Here is a 13,946-nt window from a genome sequence, read left to right on the forward strand (position 1 = left end):
TAAGGAACTGTACTTAAACACTACTTGATCCTCACAGCAACCCTGTGAGATAGGTGCTATTATCCCCATTTTGTAGCTGAAGAAAACGATGGAACTTGGTCAGTCACACAGCTAGTTAAATGTCTGAGGTCAAATTTGAATTGGTCTCATGGGTAGTGACAATGCAGAGCATGGGGCTCCAGGATCAGAAAAAATATCTTTCTGAATTCACATGTTAAATAAGTCCTATTGGCTTCAATTTATAAAATGACCTGGAGAAGGAAAGGGCAAAGCCCTCCAGTATCTTTGCCAAGAAAACCAAAAACACAAAATAACACAGAAAAGAATAACCAAAAGAAAGCATAACGTCATATGCCCAGCAGAATGTCAGAGCGGATTCAAAATATAACTGATTTTTCCAGTTCAGGAAAGTATATATAAGTCAAATTATATTCGGGGGGGGGGGGGGCGCCTTTTCATCCTGGTGGTTTTTTTGTTCTCTATTTTTCACTTTGTTCTTTTTTTCTCCTTTTATCTGATAACACAGCCATCCTAACCTCAGACTCCAGGCTGTCAGAGTGCAAGTTTCTGTTCCTGCTGAGGCTCCAACCTTACCCAGCTAGCCCCAGAGTTAGCCTGGAGATGCTTCCTATGGGCTAATCCCCATCTGGGGTCCTCCAGTCTTCTTGGGCAGTATCAGGAGACCCTGTTCTGCCCCAAATCTTCTTAATCTTTTCACTAATTAGTTTGAGGTACAAATTTGTTCTGTTTGTGGGGAGAATCTGGAGATCTTGAAATTGGCCTACTACACCATCTTCTCAGAATCCTTCCCTCCCCCACCCCCCCATTTACCATATTTTGCACTTACTGCCCTTGATTTGTGCTTTCTCTGAAATGTTCATCCCCCTGCTGGTTTCTCCACTACTGCTTTCACATATTTGTTTTTTCAATTCTTAAAAAAGCCACCACTATCCTCAGATTATCACTACCTAGAGGTAGTGTATAAATATACGGGTATAAATAGGTTGAGGAACACTTTACAACTGACTGACCACACATGAGTCTTTCTACTGGGTCAGGATGTGTCCTTCCATTGTAAACTTATGGGGAGTAGATAGGGTTAGGAGAAAGTGCAGGGTAACAAACTGTACAGACCAAACTTGCTAAAGTTAAAAATACACTTGATAGTAAGTAATGCAACCTGTGCATTAGCAATAAAGTTGATGCAGAGAGTAGATTTCACCATCGATGCCTCTGGGTAAGTTATTTCAATCACTGCCTAGATTCTGTAAAAAACAATAGTGAATTAAGGGAATGGGGGAGAGGGTGCTCTAGTCACTGTTAGCATCAGGTGTTTTTTGGGTTTTGTTTTTCCAGTAGTACTGAACTGCCTGATGTGACTATGGTCTCTGTCCATAAATCTTGCAGATTAAAACAAAACTTCTCAGGTTGCTGTGACATCCACTGCACAACTGTTCCTGTCACTTTGTTGGCTGGGCATATTGTTCTGAGATAAGGAAAGGACAGTAGATCTATGTAGCTAAGTCTTTTGAGACTTGCTCTGTCTGCAGATCTGTCGCCCAAGGGTGCTAACAACACCTTATTTCTCCCTTTCTCAGCCAGACTTATAAAAAAAAAGTTTCCCTCTTGTACAGCTGTTGCAAATCTGGCTCCTTGCAGTTCTCTTTTTAATCCCTAAATCTGATGCATTTTTCATTTGTCTTCCTCTTTTTAGTGCATTTGATACTCCATTCCCATTCCTTTGAATATTCTCTCTTGGCTCTCCTACCTAGCTGACTACTGCTTAATGTTCTCTTTGCTTCATCTACAACATGCCCCCGTAGCTCTGTCCTAAGTCCTTATCTTTCTTGGTGGCCTCTTAATTCCAGTGGCTCCCTCTTGTTTCTAAAATAAAGTATAAATTATCCCATAAAGCTCTTTGAAAGTCAGCCCATCCATTTCTAATCTCTTTATATATCATTCGCCTACATGCTGAAATCCAGCCCAACTAGACTTCTCACCATTGGTCATTAATGAGTAATTTCCCATCTGCAACATGTCAGAGCTGGAACAAAGTGGGAATGCTGGAAGCGGTCTTTGGAGCTGCCATATACCCCAACAATTCATGGAGGAGCCATCACCCAAATCTAGATTCAGTCTGCTTCAGGCTACAAATAAAAGTTTTGTATACATGAGCATTGTGTGTTTCCTCCTCCCCCCAGTGAAAACATTTTAAAAAGATTTTATTTGGAGAGGCATTTGCTACCAAAATGAAGGAGTTGAAACAAAAGAAACAAATCTCCTCTCTTTGGGTATCTCTACTGAAAGGCCTAATTCACTATCTCCTTTTCTAGTCCTTTTATGTCCTTGATACTATCAATACCACATCTCTTCCATAATTTATCATTATTTACTGCAGATTTTTTTATCAGCCATCCATCTTTCTATGACCCTTTTGAGTTGTTTGTAATGTTTCTAAGATGCTGTTATTTCTTTGTATATTGAAGTAAGCACAACCAGAAGAATAATTTATATTATGATGTAATAATACAAAAAAGAACAATTTTGAGAATTTTTTTATAAGTTGATAAAAAAAAAGTGACTAGCATCAGAACAAGTTACACAAAAACAACTTTGAAAGCTATAAGAACTGATCAGTACAATGACCATTCAGTATTCCAGAGGATCAGTGTTGAAACATGCTATCTATTATACAGAAATAATAGCTTGAGGGTGCAGAATGAGGTGAACTATTTTTGTATACAGCAATTGAGGGAATTTTTTTGCTTGACTATGCATATTTGTCCCAAGAAATTTGTTTTTCTTTTCCAGTGGTAGGTGGGAGGGAGGGGAAAAAGATTTCTCAATTTTTTTAAAAAATAAAGGAGTGCTACAAATGAGAAATGTTGCATGCACTTTCAGATGAGGTCACTGTATTATTTAGTTTTTTCTTAACTATTTTACTTTGTTAAAAAGCAATCTCATGAAATGGGAGTCCTCTGTAAATGTAATGTAAAGTAAATATCAATAAAATTTTTTTAAATGAAAAAAAAAAATGGTGATATTCCAGAATCCACAATCATAGACCCTCACATGTGTAATTCTCTTGTTAGTTCTGGATTAACTATTTAAACTCCTGAAAAATTAAGTGAAATCTAAGGCAAAAAAAAAAAGGAAAGGGAAGGGGGGAAGAAATTGAGCATTTACATAGCATGTTTTATGAGACATACTGATAAGTGCTTATTACAAATTTCATTTGATCAAATCTTACAAGGCATGGTTTGTTATCCCCATTTTCCAGTTGAGACAGGCAAAAAAATGTGAAGTGAAACCCTTTTCCCCCTATCTCTCCCCCACCCCCTGCTCCCCAAAAAGGAAATTTCACTGGTAATCCTTGAGTATGTGGAAGAGGAGGAGTAAGTCTGGAATAATAGATTGGATCCACATTGTGAAGAGCCTTAACTGCCATAGCTAAGGAGTTGGTATTTTGTCCTAAAGGCTATGAGAAAGCAATCAAGATTGTTGAGTTAGGGGTGTCATAGATTTGGTATCAGAAAAGAGGGAATAGATAAGAGATACTATCAATGTAGAACTGGAGGAAGGAATTAGTCTGGGTAACAAAGGGAGATGTTAGGAAGAAATAGATTTTGGGGGAAATAGGAAAACTAGGACATGGGGGGCACAAGATAATGAAATGTAGTAGAAGCTATTTGGATAGAGGAGATAAGTGAACCTGTGAAAGTAAGTGACATTTCCCAGGGAAGCAATTTTGTAAAGACTACAAAAAAAAAGGACTGAGAGCATCGTTTTGGATGGTGGTGGGAAGGACATGTTTGAGGCTGGGGAGAAAATGGCATATTAGCAAAGAACAATTAAGAAGGAACAGTCAGATATGTAGGAAGTGAACCAGGAAGAGAGCCAAAGAAAGAAAGAAAATCCAGAATGAAAGAGGGGTGGTCAGCAGACAATGGTATCCCAAAGGTCCTGAAAGATGAGACTTCCTGTAGATTGCTCATTCCATTCATAGTAAATATGCAATACTGTTTACCTTATGTCTACATTAATGGTTTTATATGTCAGTTGTCATGCACTCTTACTTCAATCACCAGTATCCTTTCCCCTGTCAAGAAGGTCTCAGTCTTTTACCTCAGCCAGCTGTGGTACTTGGTCTTAAAATCCATCATTTGAATGAACTATCCCTCACAGTCAAGTTGTACAAATGTGCTAGAAGGTACAGTGACAAAGCAAAAGAGAAAATCTGCTATAATTTTTTCCATCCAATACAGGACTGCACAAAAAGACTTGCAAGATCCTGGGGAAGCAGTGAATAAGGAGGTAGGTAGAAGGTAAAACAAGAAGCAAAGTCCATAGCAGATGAAAGGACCAGACTAGCACCCAGAACCGAACTACCCGAGTGCAGCAAAGGGCCTCCTTCATCTTACCTGCAGCCTCTGGGAAAAGGGACAGATCCCAACCTAAGCAGACTGCCTGGATCCAGAACCTAGGCAGCTGTGGCCTAAACCATATCAGAAGCTAAAACCTGAGGATTACTGCAGGAGGGGGTGTCCCAAGTTCTAATTACCACACAAATAATCAAAAGGCTAGAGTGTGGGAGGGAGTATACCCCTACATACAAACAACCACCTGTCCCCCCCAATACAGAAACTGACTGGAGATGGGAATAAACCTATCCAACAAAAAAATTTCCCATGGATTGAGAGAAATCCAAATAGTAAAGAAAGTACAAAATGTAAAATTGTAATGATAAAATAGAAGTTAAGAGGAAAGCATTAGTAAGGAAAGTTAGCGGCTTAGAACAATAATATTAGGCAAACCTTACTGAGGAACTCCTCCACCTCCCCCAAACTGGAAGAGGCCAATCAAAGAGAAACAACAGTGAGGCAGGAAGAAACGTTCAAACAGATGCAAAGTGCGGCTAGTTTGTATAGTAGATAAAACACTGACCCTAGAGTAAAATGTGGGCAAGTCACTTAACTCTTCCCTTCCCTCCCCCCCCCCCCATACTGAAAAATATATGTACCATCAAAAATATATCTAGAAAACAATTTGAGATGATTTTAAAAATCATCAGATTACCTGAATGATCAAAAGGAAACCAAACAGGATTGGATGGATTTATAAGTGAGTGAATTCTGTCATTCAAAGGAAAATTAATTGTAATACTACATAAAATGTTGGTTAAACTAAGCTCTTTTCCAAACTAATATAAATATGATCTTAATTTAAAAAAAAAAAGCAGGGAAAGACAAGGCAAAAAAAAGTTAATTCTTAATACTGGTGCAAAATTATTCAAACTCTTTAAGTTTAAAGGTTACAAAAACATCAAAGATACAGTAAGCTGCACCCAGTGAAAACTCTGGGAGATGACCATTACATAGAATTCCCAATCCCTCTATTTTTGTCCCCCTGCATTTTTGACGTCCTTCACAGGCTAATTGTACACTATTTCAAAGTCCGATTCTTTTTACAGCAAAATAACTGTCTGGACATGTATACTTATTTTGTATTTAATTTATACTTTAACATATTTAACATGTATTGGTCAACCTCCCATCTGGGGGAGCGGGTGGGGGGAAGAAGGGGAAAAATTGGAACAAAAGGTTTAGCTGTAAAATTACCCGTGCATATAACTTGTAAATAAAAAGCTATTTAAAAAAAAAAAAAAAAAAGATACAGTATGAACAGGTACAGGTTAGATTTATTCCAGGAAAACAGTTGGTTCAATATGAGGGAAAAAAGTATGGTGTACTAAGAATAAAATAGCCATATGATTACATTAATAGATACATAAATAAATCCAATGGATTTAAATGGAAAGCATAGGAATAAATTTTCCCTAAGATGAGTAGTATCAAAATCAAGCAAATACATATAATGGAGAAAAGTTTGAGACCTTTCCAATAAGAAGGAAATGAAATAATGTCTGCTTTAATGATGACTATTTAATATAGTGCCATAAATATTAGGTATTTAGAAAGAGTTTTTAGAAACTTCCTAAAGATTCATCTAAAATTAATTGAAACAACTTCAGCAAAGTTTTGGTATATAAAATTAACTCACAAATCATTCACATTTCTGTATCTTAAACAGCAAAACCTAGCAGGAAAAGAAAATATGCAAATATTTAAGAGTTTGCAAAATGTTTAGGAGTATAATTACCAAGGCAAACATAAGAATATATATGAGTCCTCCTCCATGTAAGTAGGAGAACCAGAGCAAGAGGAAAAAGTAGAGGTTATGAACAATTAATGTAAGGATACTCCAAATCATTAATAGAGAAATACAGTACCTTGACGTTTGACCTCATACCATTAGATTAGTAGTAAGAAAATTTTTTAAGAAGAAAGAAAATGACAAAAGTTAGAGGGCTTGTAGGAAAAGAAAGGGTATCAGTGTAGCTATCTGTTAATAAGTTTGATAATTTTGCAAAAGCAATCTGGAACTCTGCCTTCTATGTTTCTAAATTGTGCATGCCTTTTTTATCCAATGATATATTACTACTAATCCAATACTGAAAAAAAAATCAAAGAAAAGTACCTATAATAAATAAAAATATTTGTAGTAGCTTGTTTTTTAAGTGACTAAGCATTTGAAACTTGTTAACAAAGGGAGCCATCAATTTAGTGAGTAAACAAATTGAGATATGTATATGTAACAGCATATTACTACAAAGCTAGGTGACACAGTGAATACAGCGCGGGACTTAAGAGTCAGGAATTGTAGTCTTCTAGAGTTTAAATCCAGCCTCAAATACTTAGCTGTGTGACCCTAGGCAAGTCATTTAACCCCTTTTGCCTCAGTTTCCTTATTTGTAAAATGAGCTGGAGAAAAAAATAGCAAACTACTCCAGTCTGCCAAGAAAACTCCAAATGGGATCATGAAGAATTGGACATGACTGAAACCACAAAGAAATGAGACCTGAGAAATTTTGAGAATTTATATGAACTGATAAAAAATGAACTTAGAACAAGTTTATATTACATGAACTGATAAAAAATGAACTTAGAACAAGTTTATATAGTAAAACAATTTCATAAGACTCAAGAACACTGATCAATGCAATAACCCATTTCTATTCTGAAAAACTTGTGATGAAATAATGCTGCTCACCACTTGACAAAAGAGATAGTGAACACAAGATGCCTAACAAGTTAAACATTTTCAGACTCACAGAAATGTGAACATTAATTTTTTTCATCTGTAGCTTTGTAACAAGGGCTATTCCCCCCCCCTCTGCCCCCCAGTAATGAGGGAGGAGATAGGATGAAGAATGGGATGGGAATAAGTTGAAAAGGAAGGAAAGAAGGAGAGAGGAAGGGAGGGAGGGAAGAAGTAGGAAAGAAAAAAGGAAGGAAAAAAAGGGCAGAAGGAAGGAAAAAACAAAATAGGGGAGGAAGGAAGAAGAAAAGGAATGAATGAAAAGTCATTTTTTTAAAATGGATAGAAGAGAAGGTAGGCCAGGAAGAATCACAAGTGAGTAATCAATTCTATTAGATGATAGCAATATAATTAATATAGCCTCGTTAGATAAGTACAGTTTTCATTTATCAAAAACAAAGTGGACTAAAGCTAAAGCAAGACCACAAACACATTCTCTTGTTCCAAGAAGGGTTCTGCTGCCTCATTAACAATAAATATTAAGCAATAGAAGATATACTTTACCAGAAAATTTGAGGTTACTGCAGACCATTCAATATCTTCAAACTCCCTTTTATTTAAAAAAAAAAAAAATCAGTATTCTATAGCTGGCCCTCAAAATGGATATCCATCATGGTGGAGAGGAAGAAGCACTAGATGCTGACATTTGTGTGACCATAAGCAAATCACTCAATGTCTCATAAGTTTCCTCATTTCTATAGTGAAGGTTGAATTAAATAATCTTTAAAGTCCTTTCTAACTATAATCTTCCATGATATGATAATTACATTAAATTTCAGATAATTCAAGAAATTTATGTTCATTGATGAGATTCCTTTGAAATTACTGATGTAACTATGCAGTTTGAAGAGTAGAAAATTTCATTTCAAGAGGAAGCTTATGTTGGAGAGAGTTGGAACTGGGATCACCCTCAGACACATTCAGAATATGTGACTGCACAAATCCTTTCATCTGTCAAGACCTCTGTCAACTCTTTAGGGATATATTGCAGAGCATTTGTGTATCAGTAGAGTGGAGCTTCCCAAATTGTTAAATCACAGGTCCTAACCTCTTTCCTTCTCCTTCCCCCCCAAAAAAGAAAATGTTTCTTTTATAAGAAAATGATTTCTTACTATGAACTAGTTCATTCTAAATTGAAAAATCATTTGGGAATTGGAAAAAAGCAAGTGATAAATATGAATAATAAAACAATAAAAATGAAACTTTAAAATTTGAAAATTAGTCTCCCTGTTTCATCTGTACATAATTGGTAAAATAATCAAAGCATCATTAAATTTTCTAATGTAAATGTAAAAATTACTGTGAAAAAAAATTCAAAAAACAGTTTTCAAATGTATACTGAATGAGAAAGTCATTCCATTTGCAGTAATAAATGTGCAGTAATAAAGTACACAATAGGTTATATAAAAGAAGGATGCAGTTATTAGTATTTGACTGACAAGTTGTTCGAATTGGATACACTTTAGGACCAAGTGGTAGCCAGAAGAGAAAAGATTTTTTTTTTGTAATAGAAAGTAAGAGTGGTGAATCCAATTCTTCCTATGCAACAAGAGAACTGTTTGGTTCTGCACACATATATTGTATCTAGGATATACTGTGACATATTCAACATGTATAGGACTGCTTGCCATCTGGGGAAGGGGGTGGAGGGAGGGAGGGATAAAGTCAGAACAGAAGTGAGTGCAAGGGATAAGGTTGTAAAGAAATTTTTTACAAAATAAAAAATTTAACAAAAAAAAAAAACGAAAGTGGTAAAGAAAAGTCAAAATTAGCATATGAATTCTACTTTGCTGTTTGTCTTGTGTTCTGAAAGAGGACCATGACTGCAGGTAGGGTGTGCCATGACAGGCAAGTGAATTGGATTTAAGTGAGGGAGGGTTGTGCAAAGTCTACTTATTGCCTCACCTTCTCCTGTAGAGCCCATCTGGATCCAGTGGCCAGAGATAGATCAGGATTACTAGCGATGGCTCTGGATGCAGTGAGAGACCTTGGCCTTTTTTAGCTAAGATGTTCCCCCAAATTCAGTTTGACTGAAGCAACATCCGTTCAGTGATTAAAGTTAAGGTAAAAAAATGAAACAAAGAGTGACCTCTTTTTACCTAATCAAAAAAAAAAAAAAAAAATCGAGGATAAGAAGTTTCTGTCCAAAACAAAAATAATTGCTATTTACACCATTTTGAACTATCAGAACCCAATCAGTGACTAAATGAGGCTTGGCTAGGATTTATTACTAGCCAAATGGGAGCCAGAGTGATTTGGGTTAAAGACATGGTCCAAAAAAAAAAAAAAAAATCTAGCCCCAAAACCCCAAGATATCTTGCTAGGTTAGGTTTTGGTGATCAAAATTTACATAAGAACTAAGTAGACTGGAAGTTAAAACCCACTCTTAATCTCTAGGAAAAGCAAAGCAAAGAGCAGAGAAAGGAAACAGTTTTAGGTGGTGCAATTTATGTGATTTTTAGGAATACTTATATTTTAATAATATGACATTTCAGTAGTTATTTGTAGATCCATAGTAAGATATTTGAACTGTTGAGTTCTCAATTTCTGCAATCACTTCAAGTTTCTAGCTAAATTGTTTCATCCATGCCCTTTCTTTATTTACTCTTTCCCTGAACATTACAGATTTCAATATGGTCCTCTTTCACCTTATTCTGTGCATTCCCTTACTACTCAGTACAGTTTTGGTTTTTAGACTAGTGGTATATTTTTGATTTTTAGGGAGGACAGCTCTTGGGATGCAATATCCTAGAATCTGTAAGAGTATCTTGCCCATACTCAACTATTCCTAATCCATATAGCACTTAATGACTTAGAAAAACTTATGAAAATTATATAAATATGTGTTTGGGAAATATAGTTTTATAAGAATGAAATCATATACTCTCAGAACAAACTGTTCTCACTTCCTATTCCAGAAAAGTTAATTGTCTAGTTTCCAGAAAAGGGGGGAGGTACCTTATCATTTATTTGGTCTCAAGGATATCTTAATATATAATGAAGCAATTAACTTCTGTTATCTGACCTCATTGGTAACAATCACTGAGGGGACAAGGAGTCCTATCCATTTTTAGTAAATTATATCATTCCCTGAAGAAAACTGAATTATGATACTTTTCTGTTCCCATGTCAAAGTGCTAAAACTAAACACTGAATATTAGCCTTTCAAAGATGCTACTTTGTCATAAATGTATGATGACTTCTTTTTTCCCTTTTACTATTTTAGTTTTCCAATTACATGTAAAAACAATTCTTAACATTCCTTTTTTTAAAATGTTGATTTCCAAAATTTCTTTCTCCCTTTCTTCCTTTCCCCCTCCTTAAAAAGGCAAACAATATGATACAGGTTTTACTTTATATTTTTTGCTTTACTATTTCTTAATTTTCCCCAGTTATATATAAAACAATTTTTTACATTTGTTTTTAAAACTTCCAGTTCCAGATTTTCTCCCTTCCTCCTTCCTCATTAAGAAGGCATGTATGTACCAATCAGAATCCCAAGAAAATATTTTAATGATCTAGAAAAAATAACAACAAAATTCATATGGAAGAACAAAAGGTTGAGAATCTCAAGGGAATTAATGAAAAAAAAAAAAAAAAACAAACAAATGAAGGTGGCCTAGCTGTACCTGATCTAAAACTATATTATAAAGCAGCAGTCACCAAAACCATTTGGTATTGGCTAAGAAATAGATTAGTTGATCAGTGGAAGAGGTTAGATTCACAAGACAAAATAGTAAACTATAACAAATCTAGTGTTTGACAAACCCAAAGATCCTAACTTTTGGGATAATTCATTATTTGAAAAAAACTGCTGGGATAACTGGAAATTAGGATGGCAGAAATTAGGCAAGGACCCACACTTAAAGAAAAGATCAAAATGGGTCCATGATTTAGACATAAAGAACGAGATTATAAATAAATTAGAGGAATATAGGATAGTTTATCTCTCAGACTTGTGGAGGAGGAAGAAATTTGTGGCCAAAGATGAACGAACTAGAGATCATTATTGATCACAAAAAATTTTGATTATATCAAATTAAAAAGCCTTTGTACAAACAAAACTAATGCAAACAAGATTAGAAGGGAAACAACAAACTGGGAAAACATTTTCATAGTTAAAGGTTCTGATAAAGGCCTCATTTCTAAAGTATATAGAGAATTGACTCTATAAGAAATCAAACCATTCTCCAATTAATAAATGGCCAAAGGATATGAATAGACAATTTTCAGATGATGAAATTGAAACAATTTCTAGCCATATGAAAAGATGCTCCAAGTCATTATTAAAATCAGAGAAATGCAAATTAAGACAACTCTGAGATATCACTACACACCTGTCAGATTGGCTAGAATGACAGGGAAAGATAATGTGGAATGTTGGAGGGGATGTGGGAAAACAGGGACACTGATACATTGTTGGTGGAGTTGTGAATGAATCCAACCATTCTGGAGAGTGATTTGGAACTATGCACAAAAAGTTATCAAACTGTGCATGCCCTTTGATCTAGCAGTGCTACTACTGGGCTTATACCCCAAAGAGATACTAAAGAAGGGAAAGGGACCTGTATGTGCCAAAATGTTTGTGGCAACTCTCTTTGTAGTGGCTAGAAACTGGAAAATGAATGGATGTCCATCAATTGGAGAATGGCTGGGTAAATTGTGATATATGAACGTTATGGAATATTATTGTTCTGTAGGGAATGACCAGCAGGATGAATACAGAGAGGCTTGGAGAGACTTACATGAACTGATGCTAAGTGAAATGAGCAGAACCAGGAGATCATTATATACTTCAACAACCACACTGTATGAGGATGTATTCTGATGGAAGTGGATCTCTTCAACAAAGAGAAGATCTAACTCAGTTTCAATTGATCAAGAATGGACAGAAGCAGCTACATCCAAAGAAAGAACACTGGGAAATGAATGTAAACTGTTTGAATTTTGGTTTTTCTTCCCGCATTATTTTTACCTTCTGAATCCAATTCTTCCTGTGCAACAATAGAACTGTTCAATTCTGCACACATATATTGTATCTAGGATATACTGTGACATATTTAACATGTATAGGACTGCTTGCAAATAGTTGGAACAGAAGTGAGTGCAAGGAATAATGTTGTAAAAAATTATCCAGGCATGGGCTCTGTCAATAAAGAGTTATAATTATTTAAAAAAAAAAAAGGGGGTGAATTAGTATAAAGGGAAAAAAAGGCATATATGAAGTTATACACAAAACATTTCCATAGAAGTCATGTTTGATAAAGATTTTACATATGTAATCATATAACACTTATTTCCATTTTAGTCATGTGAAAGAAAACACAGACTAAAATAAACAAACAAGCCCAAACCAAAATCCAAGAAAAATAAAGTAAAAAAGCCTCCATTAGTTCTTTCTCTGAAGGTAGATAGCATTTTTCATCATAAGACTTTTGGAATTGTCTTGGATTATTGTATTGCTGAGAATAGCTAAATTATTCACAGTTGAACAACATAAATATTGCTGTTAGTGTGTACAATGTTTTTTTGGTTCTGCTCAATTAACTTTGCATTCGTTTATGTAAGTCCAGATTCTTCTGAAAGCATCCTGCTCATCGTTTTTTCTAAAATATCCTATAACATACTCTTCAACTTGTCCAATCATTCCCCAATTAAGCATCTGCTCAATTTCCATTTTTTTTTATCACCACAAAGAGATCCACTTCAAACATTTTTGCATGTGTGGGTCTTTTTCCCTTTTTTATGATCTCTTTGTGGTATAGACCCAATAGTGATACTGCTAAATGAAAGCATGTGCTCAGATAATCTTTTGGTCATAATTCAAAATTTATCTCCAAATTGGTTGGATCAGTTCACAACATCATCAATAATACATTACTGTTCCAATTTTCCCACATCCTCTCCAGTTATTATTTTTCTTTCCTATCATATTAGCCAGCCTGATAGTAATTTTGAGCATTTTTCATCTGACTAAATATGGCTTTGATTTCTTCATCTGAAAACATCCTGTTCATGTCCTTTGATCATTTATCAATTGAGGAATGACTTATATTCTTATAAATTTGACTCAGTTCTCTATATATTTGAGAAATGAGGCCTTTTATCAGTGATTTAAGGTTAAAAATTTTTTCATAATTATGATCGCTATGTATTTCCCTCCATCTGTTTTTCCCATTTATCATTTTCCTTTTTGTCCCTTCTCAAAAGTTTATGACAAACCATCTTCCCCAACCTATCCTCATTCCTATCAACCCTACCCCTTCTCTAATCCCCTTACCCTATTACTTCTCTGTAGGGTTTTCAATACCCAACTAAGTGTGGATGTTATTACTTCTTTCAGACTATTCCAATGAGAGTGAGGTTCAAGTTTTCTCTGCTACTCTTCCATCTTTTCCACTGTTAAAGCTCTTTTGCATCTCTTTTATGTGAGATGATGGTATCTCATATTTTATCCTTCCCTTCCTCTTCTCCCTCTTTCCTCTTAATTTTTTAGATATCATCCCATTATAGTCTACTTATATCCATGCCTTCTGTCTATGTATTCTGCTTCTAACTCCAAAGCTGCTGCTGGCTTGCCACTCCAGGATGCTTTGGAAGGGAAATTGCAATTGAGTACCTGCCTTTACTCCACCATCTTGGCCCTGTTCCCTATAAGATGTCTTCTTACATTATCTCAGGAGTATCATGAAGTTACTTGAAATAGAAAGTTTTGTTCTTTGTTTTTGCCTTTTTTTTTTTTAAGCTCTCAAAAGAGAGCTTTATGGCTTTAAATATTGTAAGATATG

The 13,946-nt window shown here is 35.2% G+C and overlaps 1 protein-coding gene across 2 annotated transcripts in view; it reads left to right on the forward strand.

Moving 5' to 3' along the window:
• Positions 1-12,342, forward strand: part of AMD1 (adenosylmethionine decarboxylase 1) — a 39,059-nt gene extending 26,717 nt beyond the window's left edge. Inside the window, exons 10-11 of one of the 2 annotated variants that reach the window (XR_007953608.1) lie at positions 4,266-4,314; positions 11,859-12,342. The gene's annotated coding sequence lies outside the window, so the exon portion shown is untranslated. Of the gene's footprint in view, positions 1-4,265; positions 6,598-11,858 lie in introns of those variants that run through there. The other variant, XR_007953607.1, reaches the window with a different exon arrangement.
• The last annotated feature ends 1,604 nt before the right edge of the window (positions 12,343-13,946 follow it).

Source organism: Antechinus flavipes, chromosome 4 (genome assembly GCF_016432865.1).
Source record: "Antechinus flavipes isolate AdamAnt ecotype Samford, QLD, Australia chromosome 4, AdamAnt_v2, whole genome shotgun sequence".
In the NCBI taxonomy this organism is placed as follows: Eukaryota; Metazoa; Chordata; class Mammalia; order Dasyuromorphia; family Dasyuridae; genus Antechinus; species Antechinus flavipes.